Raw genomic sequence first — 13,016 nt, 5'->3', positions numbered from 1 at the left:
CTGGTCTTCCAGGACGGCAAACCAGTTGGCCGTCACTGCTAGGCTAGCCATGGACATGCCAGAGGCTGGTCTTGGGAATCAGTTTGGCGAGTTTAAAAGTTGTTCTTGGGGGACTTCCCTGGTGGTCCAGTGGGTAAGACTCCACGCTTCCAATGCAGGGGGCCTGGGTTCGATCCCTAGTCGGGGAACTAGATCCCGCATGCATGCCGCAACTAGGAAGTCTGCATGCTGCAACTAAGAGTCCTCATGCCACAACTAAAAGATCCCACATGTTGCGAGGAAGATCCCGAGTGTGCAACTAAGACCTGGTGCAGCCAAAATAAATAAGTATATGAATTTGTTCTTGGAATTTGGCGGTCCAGTGGTTAGGACTCTGCGCTTCCACTGCAGGGGGCACGGGTTCCATCCCTGGTCAGGGAACTAATATCTCACATGCCAAGCTGTGAGGCCAAAAAAAAAAAAAAAAAAACAACTTGTTCTCAAATTCTTTGATGCTCTCCCTGCAGATGGGGAAGGCTGATTCCCTCCACTCGAGTGTGGGCCGGCCTCGGTGGTGAAATGATGGTTTGTATCTTCCGAGACTGACTCATACGAGGCCACGTCCCCAGCTCTCTTCCTCATGGATTGCCTGCTCCGAGTGAAGCCAGGGGCCATGTTGTGAGGACACTCGGGCAGCCTTAGAGAGGCCCTCATGGGGAGGACCCGAGGCTGCTCACCAACCATCGGCACCAACTTGTCAGCCGTGGGAGTGAGTCACCTTGGAACTGGATCCCCAGCCCCCCGAAGCCTTTGGATGATGCAGCTTTGGCCAACTTTTTGACTGCAATCTCCTGAGAGACCCTGAGTCAGAACTGCTCAGCTCACCTGCTCCTGAATTCCTAATCCATAGAAACTGGGAGAATGATACATGTTTATTGTTGTTTTAGGCCACCAAGTTTGGGGTAATTTATTACACAGTAGTAGGGAATGAACGCCTGTGGCCAGGATGCTCAACTCTGTGAAGAGCCCCTTTGATCTGCTCCTTTGCCTCTGCTTCATGTCCCCCATTCCCTGCAAGGAGGCAGAAAACCTCTTCAAACCATGAGGAGCGGGACAGAGAGAAGATTCTTAAATCTTCCACGAGGTTAACATGGCGGCAGTGTGGCCAATTACAAGTCAACAGGGTTCAGTATGCCGTACTCCCCACCTTCCGCAGTACACTGCCACCGTGGGGCGTGGGCGCATTCTGTAACCTCACTTACCCTCAACTGTTTCATCTGCTAAATGGGTTGATAACCAAAGACACAGTGTGAGCCCAGAGAGGCTCCAGAAGTCCCTTCAAGCACTGAGCCCCAGGTATCTATAAATCTTAACTCACTCATCTGCCATGCATGCATCCGTCCACTCAGTGAACTTGTGCTAAACACCTACCATGTCCCAGGTACCATGCAAGGTGCCGGGGATACAAATGAGAACAAATCAACATCACTAGTATCAAGGGATGCCCAGCCAGTGGGAGAGACAGATGGAGAGATGGATAGGTAACACCCGATGTGATGGGGCTGAGACATGCAGAAGTGAGCCACGTGACACCTGCTGCTCAGGAACCATAACATCAGGCATAGTGTGCCAGGCTCCTTCTCTCCTGCAAGGGTCGGAAGTGGAATCAGAGAGGCTCGGGATGTTAAAATAGATGTCCTGACAATCTGGCTGGACACATGCACTGAATAAGGCCCAAGATCATATAGAGCCATGCACTCTTTGAACTTGCTACGTTCCTTCCTGCCCCAGGACCTTTGCACATGATGCTTCCCCTCCGCCAAGATCACTCCCACCTCACCTCCTCCTCCCAGCTCGGGCAGTGGTGAGCTCCTAGTCACCGTCCAGGTCTCGGTTTAAATGCCTCCCTCCAGAGGCAGCACCTCTTTGTCCACATTCTCTATTCAGCACTGTTTGTTTCCTTCATGGCACTTTTCACAACTGTAATTGCTCTGTTACATTAGTTTCCTTTCTTCCCCCCATCTTCCCCATTAGAATGTAGGTTCCAACCACAAGGTAGGGATCATGTCTTGGGCGCCACTGTAACCTCAGGGGCAAAATGTATCCAGTACTGAAAAAAAAGTGTTGGGTGAAATAATGAATGTGTGTATTAGTCACTGTATATTCTTGATCATTTAATTTACACATCAAACTTTCAAGGAATTGTTGGCCTCATGATTGTCTACCCATCATCATCACCCCACACCATACCCAGATGTCCACACATAGTTCTTCCTTTGTGGGGAGTCGGATCCACCCTTCTGTGCTCAGGGAGGGCGGTGTCTCCCCAGCCCAGCCCAGGATATGAAATGAGGATGGTTCTAAACCAACTATGGTAATTCTATTCCTCCTCTCAGTGGCTGGGTTAGGCATCTGCCTATGATGCAGCTCTGGCCAATCAGACTTCAGGGGAAGCCTCCTAGGGCTGCCCAAACTGGAGCGTGCCCAGGAACCGCTGGGCATCTTATTAAGATGCAGATTCCGATTCATCAGGTCTGGAGTGGGGCACAAGACCCTGCACGTCTAATGAGCTCCCGGGTGACGTTGATGCTGCAGTCCGTGGACCACACCTTGCGTTACGAGGTCCTAAGGAGTTTCTGGGCAGGATTTTCCTCCCCTACAGAAAGAGACCCACAAAGAGAAGCTGTCTTTTCTGTCGTGATGCAGGCACGTGTTGCTAGCAGCTGCCGCTGCAATTGTGATCGGCCACAGCTGGCCACCGGGGACAAAACCAACATGGGGACGTGGGGCAGAGGGAAGTCGGGAAGGCTCTGGGGTCTGTGTGATGTCACAAAATCTCCTAACCAGCCCCAGAACTGCTCAGGTGGGACAATAAATGATGATTAAAAAAAAAAGCCAAATGAAGTTTGGGACTCTTTCACTTGCAGCCTGAAGCATCATGACTGATGCTATAAATGGACCACTTGATGTAGAGCAAAAAAGACCAACCGTGGAACCAAACCAGTCCTGGTACTTATCTCTGCCCCTTAGTGGCACCGCCATTTCTCAACTTCACCAAGCTTCAGCTTCTTTGTCTATACAAAGGGTTGTTTTGACCCTCAGTAAGAGGATGCACGCATGCTAGAATCCTCTAGCGCAGTACTGTCCAACAGAAATAAAATGCAAACCACATACGGACTTTTAACTTTCCTAGTAGCCACATTCAAAACATAAAAAGAGACAGGGGACATTAATTTTCATAATATAATTTATTTAGCTCAAAATACCATTTCAACATGTATTCAATAAAAAATTTGATATTTTACTTTTTTTTTTTTTTTTGGTACTAGGTTTTTGAACTCTGGTGTGTATTTTACACTACGGTGCATCTCAGTCCAGACCAGCCACATTTCAAGTGCTCAAGAGCCACATGTGGCTAGTGGCTGCTATATTAGCTTAATTCTAACACAAGGCTGGACTCATAATAAGTATTGTAGAAAAATGGATTACTTCATGCAGTTCTTAACATGGGCAATGGAAAGGAACAGACTCTGAATTTCCAAACACAGTAACTCCCATGCTGGAAGCCAACTGGTGATGGAGTTCTGCTGCTTTGGGTCAACTCTTAAAATCCTGGACATCTACTCACGTGCACGGTCTGCATAGAAAACCAACAATGGGAAGACAAATGAAAACACAGCATTTCTCAGCAGCATCACCTGGAACTAAGGCAGTGACTCAAGCAAAGGATTTTTATTAAATGACTGCCGTGAATTATATTTAGGTAGTTTTTGATTCCCTCTAATCACTGCTTTTTTTTTTTTTTTTTTTTTTTTTTTTTTTTTTTTTTGCGGTACGTGGGCCTCTCACTGTTGTGGCCTCTCCCGTTGTGGAGCACAGGCTCCGGATGCTCAGGCTCACCGGCCATGGCTCACGGGCCCAGCCGCTCCACGGCATGTGGGATCCTCCCAGACCGGGGCATGAACCCGTGTCCCCTGCATTGGCAGGCGGACTCTCAACCACTGTGCCACCGGGGAAGCCCTAATCACTGCTTTTTAAATGTCATGTCTCCTGCTCAATAATCTTCAATGTGTCCCTTCTTTCTTTTGGGTTAGTGTTGGAACTCCTAGGGCTTCTAAACTCTTCCAGAGCCAAAACACACCTCACTTTATGCAGTTCAGTCTTCCCTTTGTCCAGTTTAAGTCCAGGTAGCCTCAGGCCAGGCCTGTGGGTTGTCAGGGAGGAGGACGAAGATGTACACGATGGTGCTGAAACCAAGGGCTTGGGCCAGAGTGGGTGGAGCCAGGGTGGCTGAGATCACAGCCATCCGCAGCAACATGCCAGTCACGATGCTCAGTGAGCATGTTCATGCACGTTATCTCACTTGGTTTCTGCAACAACTCCATGAGGTAATGTGGTGGATGTTCATTGTTTTTGTCTGCCCTGCATTATTTTCTCATTTCTGGTTAAGGGCACCCCTTAGGCCCACCCCCGCCCCCGCCCCTTCTTTCAGGAATCTGCTCTCTGCACTCTTTCAGTGTGGTTCTGATGGGCATTACCAATCACATAAACCACTCCTCACTCTGTGCCACAGGGAGGCCCATGACCCAGGCCAGGCCAAACTTATTGCCCCCTTCCCTAGGCAGTGAGCGCACCTGGGAGCTAAGCATGTGTCATGGATCTGGGCAATCAGAGCCTTTGCTGGGATCTTTATATACTGATGTGAGCTGGTTAAGCTGTGGAGATGTAAGAATGAAGCTTGTCTTCATCAAGTCTTGAGGCAAGTGGAAGAAGCCTCTTAGAGAAGTAGAGCATGAGGCCAACTTGCAAGAGAAGAAGACATGAGAGAGGGAATGGAGGAGGGAGAGAGGGAGTGATAGCTCCGTGGAACCCCTAGATCCAGCTACGCCTGAAGCTGGCACCACCATTTATGTTCTTTCATGTCATGAACCTTCCTGGGATCTTTTACTTCAGCCAGTTGGAGTTGGAGTTCTGTCACATGCAACCAAAATAGTTCCAACTAATATAAGTAAAGAATAGCCCCTCCATTGCATGGGCAACAAGACTGAGGCAAAAAGAGGCTAAAAGATGACTCTAGGCCACTTAGGACACAGAGCCAGGATTTGAGTCCACATCATTGTGCTTTTCATCCTATGCTCTTTCTACTATGTCCCCTACCGTACTTAGTCTGTGTTAGTTTCCCATGGCTGCTGTAACAGATTGCCACAAACTTGGTGGCTTAAAACAACAGAAATGTATTCTTTCATAGGATCTGGAAGTCAGAAAACAGGACTAATACACTGGGCTAAAATCAAGGTGTTGGCAGGACCTCACTCCCTCAGGAGGTGCTAGGGGAGAATCCATTCCTTGCCTTTCCAGCTTCTGATGGCTGCTGGTGTTTCTTGGTTTGTGGTCCATCATTCCAATCTCTGCCTCTGTCTTCAATGGCCTTCTCCTCCCCTGCATGTGTTTGTCTAGTCTCCCTCCGTCTCTCTCTTAGTTGTGATGGCATTTAGGGCCCACCTGGATAATGCTAGATTATTCCCTCATCTCAAGATCCTTAATCACCTCTGCAAAGATCCTTTTTCCCAATAAGATAACATTTACAGTTTCTGGGGATAAGGAGCTGATATCTTTGGATGGCCGCTATTTAGCCAAATACACTGTCTAGGCTACCTACGATTTAGTGCTTAAATGTGATGAATCAGTCCTGGGAAAAACCTGGCCACTATCCAATTGTCCAGTCTCCCCAACCAGATGGTTAGTACCTTCAGGGTCCGGCCCAGCCCCAAGTGCCCCACAGTGGCCAGCACAGGGTGGGCGAGCACCGGAGTCTATCCTGTTTCAGCCCCCCTTCTCCCAGGTTGAGCACTGAAGATCAGGTGTAAACGAGAGGGGTTCCTGCTGCCAAGGTATTGCACTCCTTTTTATGGACCCTTTTCTCATTTCTCAAGGCAACGTCTACTGCTCACTTTAATTTGCATCTTTTGGTTGTAAGAAACAGTCACCACAGGTAGCCCACATAACGGGGGTGTATTATTACACTGAGCTGCACGTGGGAGGCAACGCAGGGGTCTAAGTGCCTGGGCTGGAATCCCAATTCTGCCATTTCCCAGCTGCGAATCTTGAACAAGTTACTTACCTGCGCGGAATCTACATGGAGATCTAAGGGTCAGGTTTACAGGATAGTAACTGAGAACCTTGGTAACTGGCAGTATTTCTAGCACAGAGAACCCAGTAAACGTTAGGTTATTATGGTTGCCGCATGGAATCCGCATCTGCCTCTCTCTTTTTAAAATGACTGTCTCAAGTTCTAAACGTTAAGGATTATTATTTCTACCGAATAGAATCTGAGGGTTATAAAATGACTCGCTTGGGTCCCTCGTGGTGCCTGCGCGCTCAGTCAGGCTGCACGCTATCTCTGTGCCCAGGGCCCCTGACCAACCGCAGAGCATCCTTTCAGCGGCTGCCTCCATCCCTATCAGCAGGTTCTTCCACCGCTCAGGGGAGAACCCGGTTTGCCCTTGGCCCTGGTCTGAGCAGCTCTGGGAAGGGGAGGGTGGTTGGGGGCGAGGTTGGAGGCGTGGCTGGGGCGGGGCTGGAGGCGGGAGAGTCACAGGTGCAAAGCTTGTTCTCTCCCCAGGGCAGGGCCTGAGATGGGGAGTGCGGGCAGCGCAGGGCCGTGGCGTTTTTTTCCCCCGTGCTTGTTCCCACCTCTGTGGCTTACTTCCTGCTATTCTTCTCCACGCAGCTGACGTTACCCTTCCCCCAGCCCTGCGGGAAACCTTATCGTTATCCTCACGACCCTCATAACTGTTCTTTTTGGAGGGTCCTCTTCATTACCTATACCAGGATACATATGCCTTTGCAATCCTTCCCTAAGCCTGGGGCTCGTTTAGTGTTTCTGTCCCGTTTTCTTCATGGGAAATAACTACAACAATAGCGTTCACGGTAATAACCATAATCTCAGCTAACTATTGTGTAGATGCCATATTTGCCAACACTGTGCTAAGTCCTCTTATGCGATTTAACTCATTTCATATCACACGCACGTGCACACACACACACACACACACTCTATATGGTAGGTACTATCAGAAGTTTTATTTTATTGATGACGAAGCTGAGTGACTGCAAGGTCAAATAACCACGTTAGTCCCCTTTTCTTGCTCAATAAATCCCTAATAAATAAGAATGAATCGTGCAGCCCCACAGCAATATTCTAAAAAACAAAAAACAACAAAACTAATGTTTTTTTCTGATTACAAAGCACTATCTGCTCACTATAGAAAATTAGAAAAATACAGAAAATCGCACTAAGAAAAAGTAAAAAGTCACCCATAATATTTTAGTTGCAACTATTTCCAGTCTGTCTGTATCTCTGCATTTTCCAGGGAGTTACATTTAAAAAAAAAATTTTAAGGTCTTTATTATTTTTTTAACATCTTTATTGGAGTATAATTGCTTTACAGTGGTGTGTTAGTTTCTGCTTTATAACAAAGTGAATCAGTTACACATATACATATGTTCCCATATCTCTTCCCTCTTGCGTCTCCCTCCCTCCCACCCTCCCTATCCCACCCCTCTAGGTGGTCACAAACCACCTAGCTGATCTCCCTGTGCCATGCGGCTGCTTCCCACTAGCTATCTATTTTACGTTTGGTAGTGTATGTATGTCCATGCCTCTCTCTCACTTCGTCCCAGCTTACCCTTCCCCCTCCCCATATCCTCAAGTCCATTCTCTAGTAGGTCTGTGTCTTTATTCCCATCTTTCCCTTAGGTTCTTCATGACCATCTTTTTCTTAGATTCCATATATATGTGTTAGCATACGGTATTTGTTTTTCTCTTTCTGACTTACTTCACTCTGTATGACAGACTCTAGGTCCATCCACCTCACTACAAATAACTCAGTTTCGTTTCTTTTTATGGCTGAGTAATATTCCATTGTATATATGTGACACATCTTTATCCATTCATCTGTTGATGGACACTTAGGTTGCTTCCATGTCCTGGCTATTGTAAATAGAGCTGCAGTGAACATTTTGGTACATGTCTCTTTTTGAATTATGGTTTTCTCAGGGTATATGCCCAGTAGTGGGATTGCTGGGTCGTATGGTAGTTCTATTTTTCGTTTTTTAAGGAACCTCCATACTGTTCTCCATAGTGGCTGTATCAATTTACATTCCCACCAACAGTGCCAGAGGGTTCCCTTTTCTCAGGGAGTTACATTTAAGCCATGCTTTTTAATGGCTTTCAGGCCTCTGGGCCTCTCTGTTTGGACATTTAAGTTGTATCCAATTTTCTTTTCTGCTATTACAACACTTGACAACTATTCTTTAACATGTTATCTTTGCCCATGTTTCTAATGATTTCTTTAGGATAAAGGGTCTGCACCTTGAAGCTTTGGATACACTTTGCCAAGTGCCTGGGAATGGGTGTTGCAAGTACCAGTGCCTCCAGCCAAGTGCAGAAGGCGCTGCTTGTTCACCTCTTCACCAGCTCAGGGGCGTCTGTTTTTATTATGCCATCCTTGCTGCTGTTTTCACTGCATTTTAAAGTTACTAATGCCATGAATTTATTTTATTTTTCTCTATGCAATTTGTTGGCCATGTGGGTTTCCTGTCCTGTTCTTTACAGCACAGACTTTGAACATCTCCCCAGTTTATATGCCGTTTTCTCCTTATTATCCCTTCATCTTGATCCACTTAAAGAGCAATGCTGGTTATAAGCCTCCTGTGTTTTAAAGACGGGATGAACAATGTTATGGCATCCACTCCACGACCCAGCTGGTTTTCAGGTCACCCCACTCAGCTATGCTGTTCTTTGCACTGTACCCCCTCCACGCGGGAATGACACAGGCCCCGTGGGGAGATGAGGCCTTCCTGAAATATACAGAAAAAATATGCTTCTATAAAATAACATCTCAAACTCAATATTCACTTCTCACCTCACAGGGTCGTGAAGATCAAATGATATAACATCTATGAAAACACTTCATTTTCTGCCCAGTACTTTAGAGGGTAGAAATATTTAGACAGAACATTTTGGAGTTTATAAACTTTTATCAAGAGCATTTTACAGCTCATCCCCAGGCTTTCTTATACACACCGTATCATCTGAAATGAGCAAGGCTTTCCTGGCTCTAGAAGGTTAGACAAAATGCGACTCAAAATGAAGGGATAAACCTTTACCATACACCTGCTCGGTCCCTGACAGTTTGCTTGTCTTATCCCAGCTAAGCGTTACCACCCTGCAAAGCAGATGGATTCACTCATTCAATAGGTGAATGTTTCTTGCGTGCCTACTGTGTGCCAGGCTCCATTCTAAGCCCCTAGAGATAGATCAGGGAAGAAGATGGATGAATTCTCTGCCCTCATGGGGAAGAATTCCAGTGGTTAAATCCCTAGGAGATGCTATGCTTATTTTTTGGATAGAAGTCTCAGGTATGCGGTCACCTGCCATGGTCACCCAGCCAGGATTCAAACCCAAATCTCCTGGCCCCAAAGGCCCCTCTACCTCCTGGGGCTCCCAGTTCTCTGCTCCAAAGAACCAGCCAGTACTGGATGTGTATTCTCATCCCAGTTCAGAAAGGTCCTGGCCGTGTTTCCCAGACACCCAGAGGGTCCAGTGCTGAGGTTTGTCAGGTCAGGGCACAGGGGCTGCCATGGACATCAGGAAAACCAGAACCGAGCTGAGGGACTTAACCCTTTAGTGTCCCTTGTGCCGCTCTCAGGAGGCAAGGAAGGCTGGAGCTGCCCCAGAGACAAGACTTCCTCCGAGTTTTAGACGGAGGAATTGAATTTGCCGACACCTCACTCCTGTTTACTTTCTCCCTGTGTTTCCCACCATCTCCTGGGCTTAAAAACGCAGAGAGGGCGACTCTGTTCTCACCGAAATGAAACCCGCTGGCTGCTGACAAGAAATAGTGATGAGAAATCTCTCTTGTCTTGTTAGAGGAAAAACAAGTGAAACGGCAGACACTGTTAGATGTGGAAGCCTCTGAGATGTCAGAGGAAGAGCAAGTGAGCAAACGGATAACAAAATGACACTTTTTAAGGAAGAAACCTCCGCTGCAGGCTCGGTCTTGAACTTGCCCCAGACCAGGACTTCGCCTGCTGGAACCTCATATCTGTCACCCAGACCCAACCTCTCCCTGCCATGCAGACAGTGTCTCCCTGGAGGCCGCCCAGCTCACCCCTCTTGTCTGCTGGGGACAAAATAGGGAATACTACTACTAATCATGGTAAATCAATGGAACATTGGCTTTCTTTTCAGAGCTCTCCCATAGGCTCAGCTTGACTTTCTGGATGATTCTTTTTTTTTTTTAATTATTTATTTTATTTATTTTTGGCTGCGTTATATCTTCATTGCTGTAAGCGGGCTTTCTCCAGTTGCGGCGAGCAGGGGCTACTCTTCGTTGCAGTACGCAGGATTCTCATTGCTGTGGCCTCTCTTGTTGTGATGCATGGGCTCTAGAGCGCAGGCTCAGCAGTTGTGGCCCACGGGCCTAGTTGCTCTGTGGCATGTGGGATCTTCCCGGACCAGGGTCCGAACCTGTGTTCCCTGCATTGGCAGGCGGATTCCTAACCACTGCACCACCAGGGAAGCCCTGGATGATTCTTTCAAGGCTTTGGCAAATGGGTTTTGAGTTTGCCGAGGGCTCTGTGCCCTCACACTGAAGACGGCTGAGTAGCAAGTGACATGTTCAGGTTGCTCAGAAGAAAATATACAGAAACAGAACTCCAAAGGTAAACCCTTCTGATGTTTATGTTCAGAAAATGTTTATGTTCCGAAATGCTGGCATCCCTGAGCAGCCGCTGTCCACAAGAATGACAGACAGTTATTTATAAGCCACAGTTGTGACTCTAGGGACCGGCGGCTGGAGCAGGAATGCGGCGCTGACGGTTCACACCCACGGCCGCCCTCTGAGCTGGGTGACTGGCGTGCAGGACGGCCCCGCCGTGGAGCGGGTGGCACGTGGCCCCCTCCACACACACGGGCAGACAGATCCAGCGCGCCGTGCTGGAGGTGGGATCCGAGCACTCCCCGGCCCGGGCCTGCTTTAAAGCAGAGCCTGAGGTCTCTTGCCCTCTGGGGCCCCTGGAGCACGTCAGACCCCCGCCTGGCGCGCTCCTTCCAGCACCAGCATTCTGCCCCAGGCCCGCAGCTCAGGGTCCCGACTTTATTTGTGCACCCAGAAGGCAGAGCCCTCCCGGACCCATCCTGGGTCTGGTTTGAACTCAGGGAGCTGGTCTTTATAGTGTGGAAACATTGTCCTGACTTGCAAACAAACAATTAGGGGCTCATCTTGGAATCTCCCAGTGCCCACCCCCATCAGAGTCAGGACTGCTCACTGCCATCCTCTGCTGGAAGGCAGGCCTGGTGGGCACCCGCAGACAGACTGCCACTGGGCCTTCCAGAGCCTGGAGACCCCATTCTTATGCTGAGGGAGAGAGTGGTGCCAGATGACACCTCCTGTGTCCCTTCCCAGGCACGTGACTGTGGGCCAGGACATGGCTTCTGAGTCTTCTTCTGCAAAAGCAGCATCCTCCTTGCAGGGTTGATGGGTGTCCTGTGGAAACGGGTCCCAGGCAAGTGCCCAGTGTGAACAAGACGGAAGTGGGGAGGTGGTGGGTAGGAGGACAGGAGGACACGGCTGCCAACGTGGTGCCTTCAACCTGTTGTCCCTGCTTTGTGCCATTTTTGCTTTGCTGGTGGCTGATGGGACTCAGAGGAACTCTCCAGCATCTTCTAAAGAGAAGCTGTTTGCAGATGGGATTCTCACTCTCCAAGTCCCCAGGAGGCCAAGGTCACGTTCCAGGCCAAGGGCTGGAACCCGAGAACTCTGGACGACTTGGGTCTCCTGAGGCCCTGGATGAGGGATGGGGGCCTGGCACCTGCAATCCCAGAGGCGGGGGCGGATGACCGGGCACCGAAGCCCCAGCCTCTCCCCCTCCTCCCCAAACTAGACCCTGCAGTTTCCCGGGGGCTGGGCTGGGGCTCTGCTCTCATCTCGTTCAGATTTTGGCAGGACTAGCTCTGGGATTTGTAAGCAGGAGGGACCCTATAGACGTACTTACAGGAGAGGCCTGGGGACCTGTCCTGAAGCTGCATTTATCTGTAAAATAAACTCAGTGTTTCTGCTTTTACTTGGAGGATTAAGTCTCCAAGCCATCCCTCCATATTGCCACAGTGTTGTGGGATTCTGGGTATGACTGCACCCCCCAAAAGTGTTCTATGCCAAGAAAGGAAAATTGAAACCCACTGGGTGGACCTTTTGTCACTCACACTAACAACAATAGCCATGTACAGCCTCTCGGGAGCCTGAGCTTTATTCACCTATCAGGCTCCAGAATATTTTTTTTGCTGTCGTTATCCCCACTTTCCAGATGAGGAAACTGAGGCTCAGAGAGGCTGCCTTGCCTAATCACACACCTTGTCGGAGTTGGCTTTCCAAGCCAGGTCTCTGTGACCATTTCCACCAAAACGCGGAGCCTTTCTGTCCATGGATTAGGGAGTAAAGTCACAGATGAAAACTCTTTATAATTTTTTAAAGCTCAGGAGTCCTCAGTCATTTTAATGTTTTTCATCGCACATTCATTATCGTTTGCTTTGGAGGATTTTTTTTCTTTTGAACTGGAGAAGCGCCTGGATTTCCCGCTCTTATTTGCAGATGTTTGTTCAACGAATGGGAGGAATACAGAAAGGCTTGATTTTGTAGTTATATCCCCCCAGCATCCCCTCCCCCACAAAAGAAAGTAGATCAGGAGAAGGTTCCAGTGGGTTCACAAAACCATTTCATCACACCCGGGTAGTGTGGACGATTAAAACAGAGTCTGCTGCCCTGGAATGGCTTCCACCCCTGTCCCCACCTCAATCCCCTGCTTTCAAAGCCCTCCGCTCCGCAGGAAAACGCTGCCCCCTCCTGGCTTAGAGGGACCAGCACAACCGACACAAGGGTTCAGACCAATATGAACTTCATTAAATCTCAACAATAGGTTCACAGAAGACCAGAGAATAAATTAGGGCGAACGGAGCTGGGTAAGACAATACCACT

This window comes from Mesoplodon bidens, assembly GCF_964165515.1.
Source record: "Mesoplodon bidens genome assembly, chromosome: 15".
Classification (NCBI taxonomy): Eukaryota; Metazoa; Chordata; class Mammalia; order Artiodactyla; family Ziphiidae; genus Mesoplodon; species Mesoplodon bidens.
Note: the sequence above shows the minus strand (reverse complement) of the source record.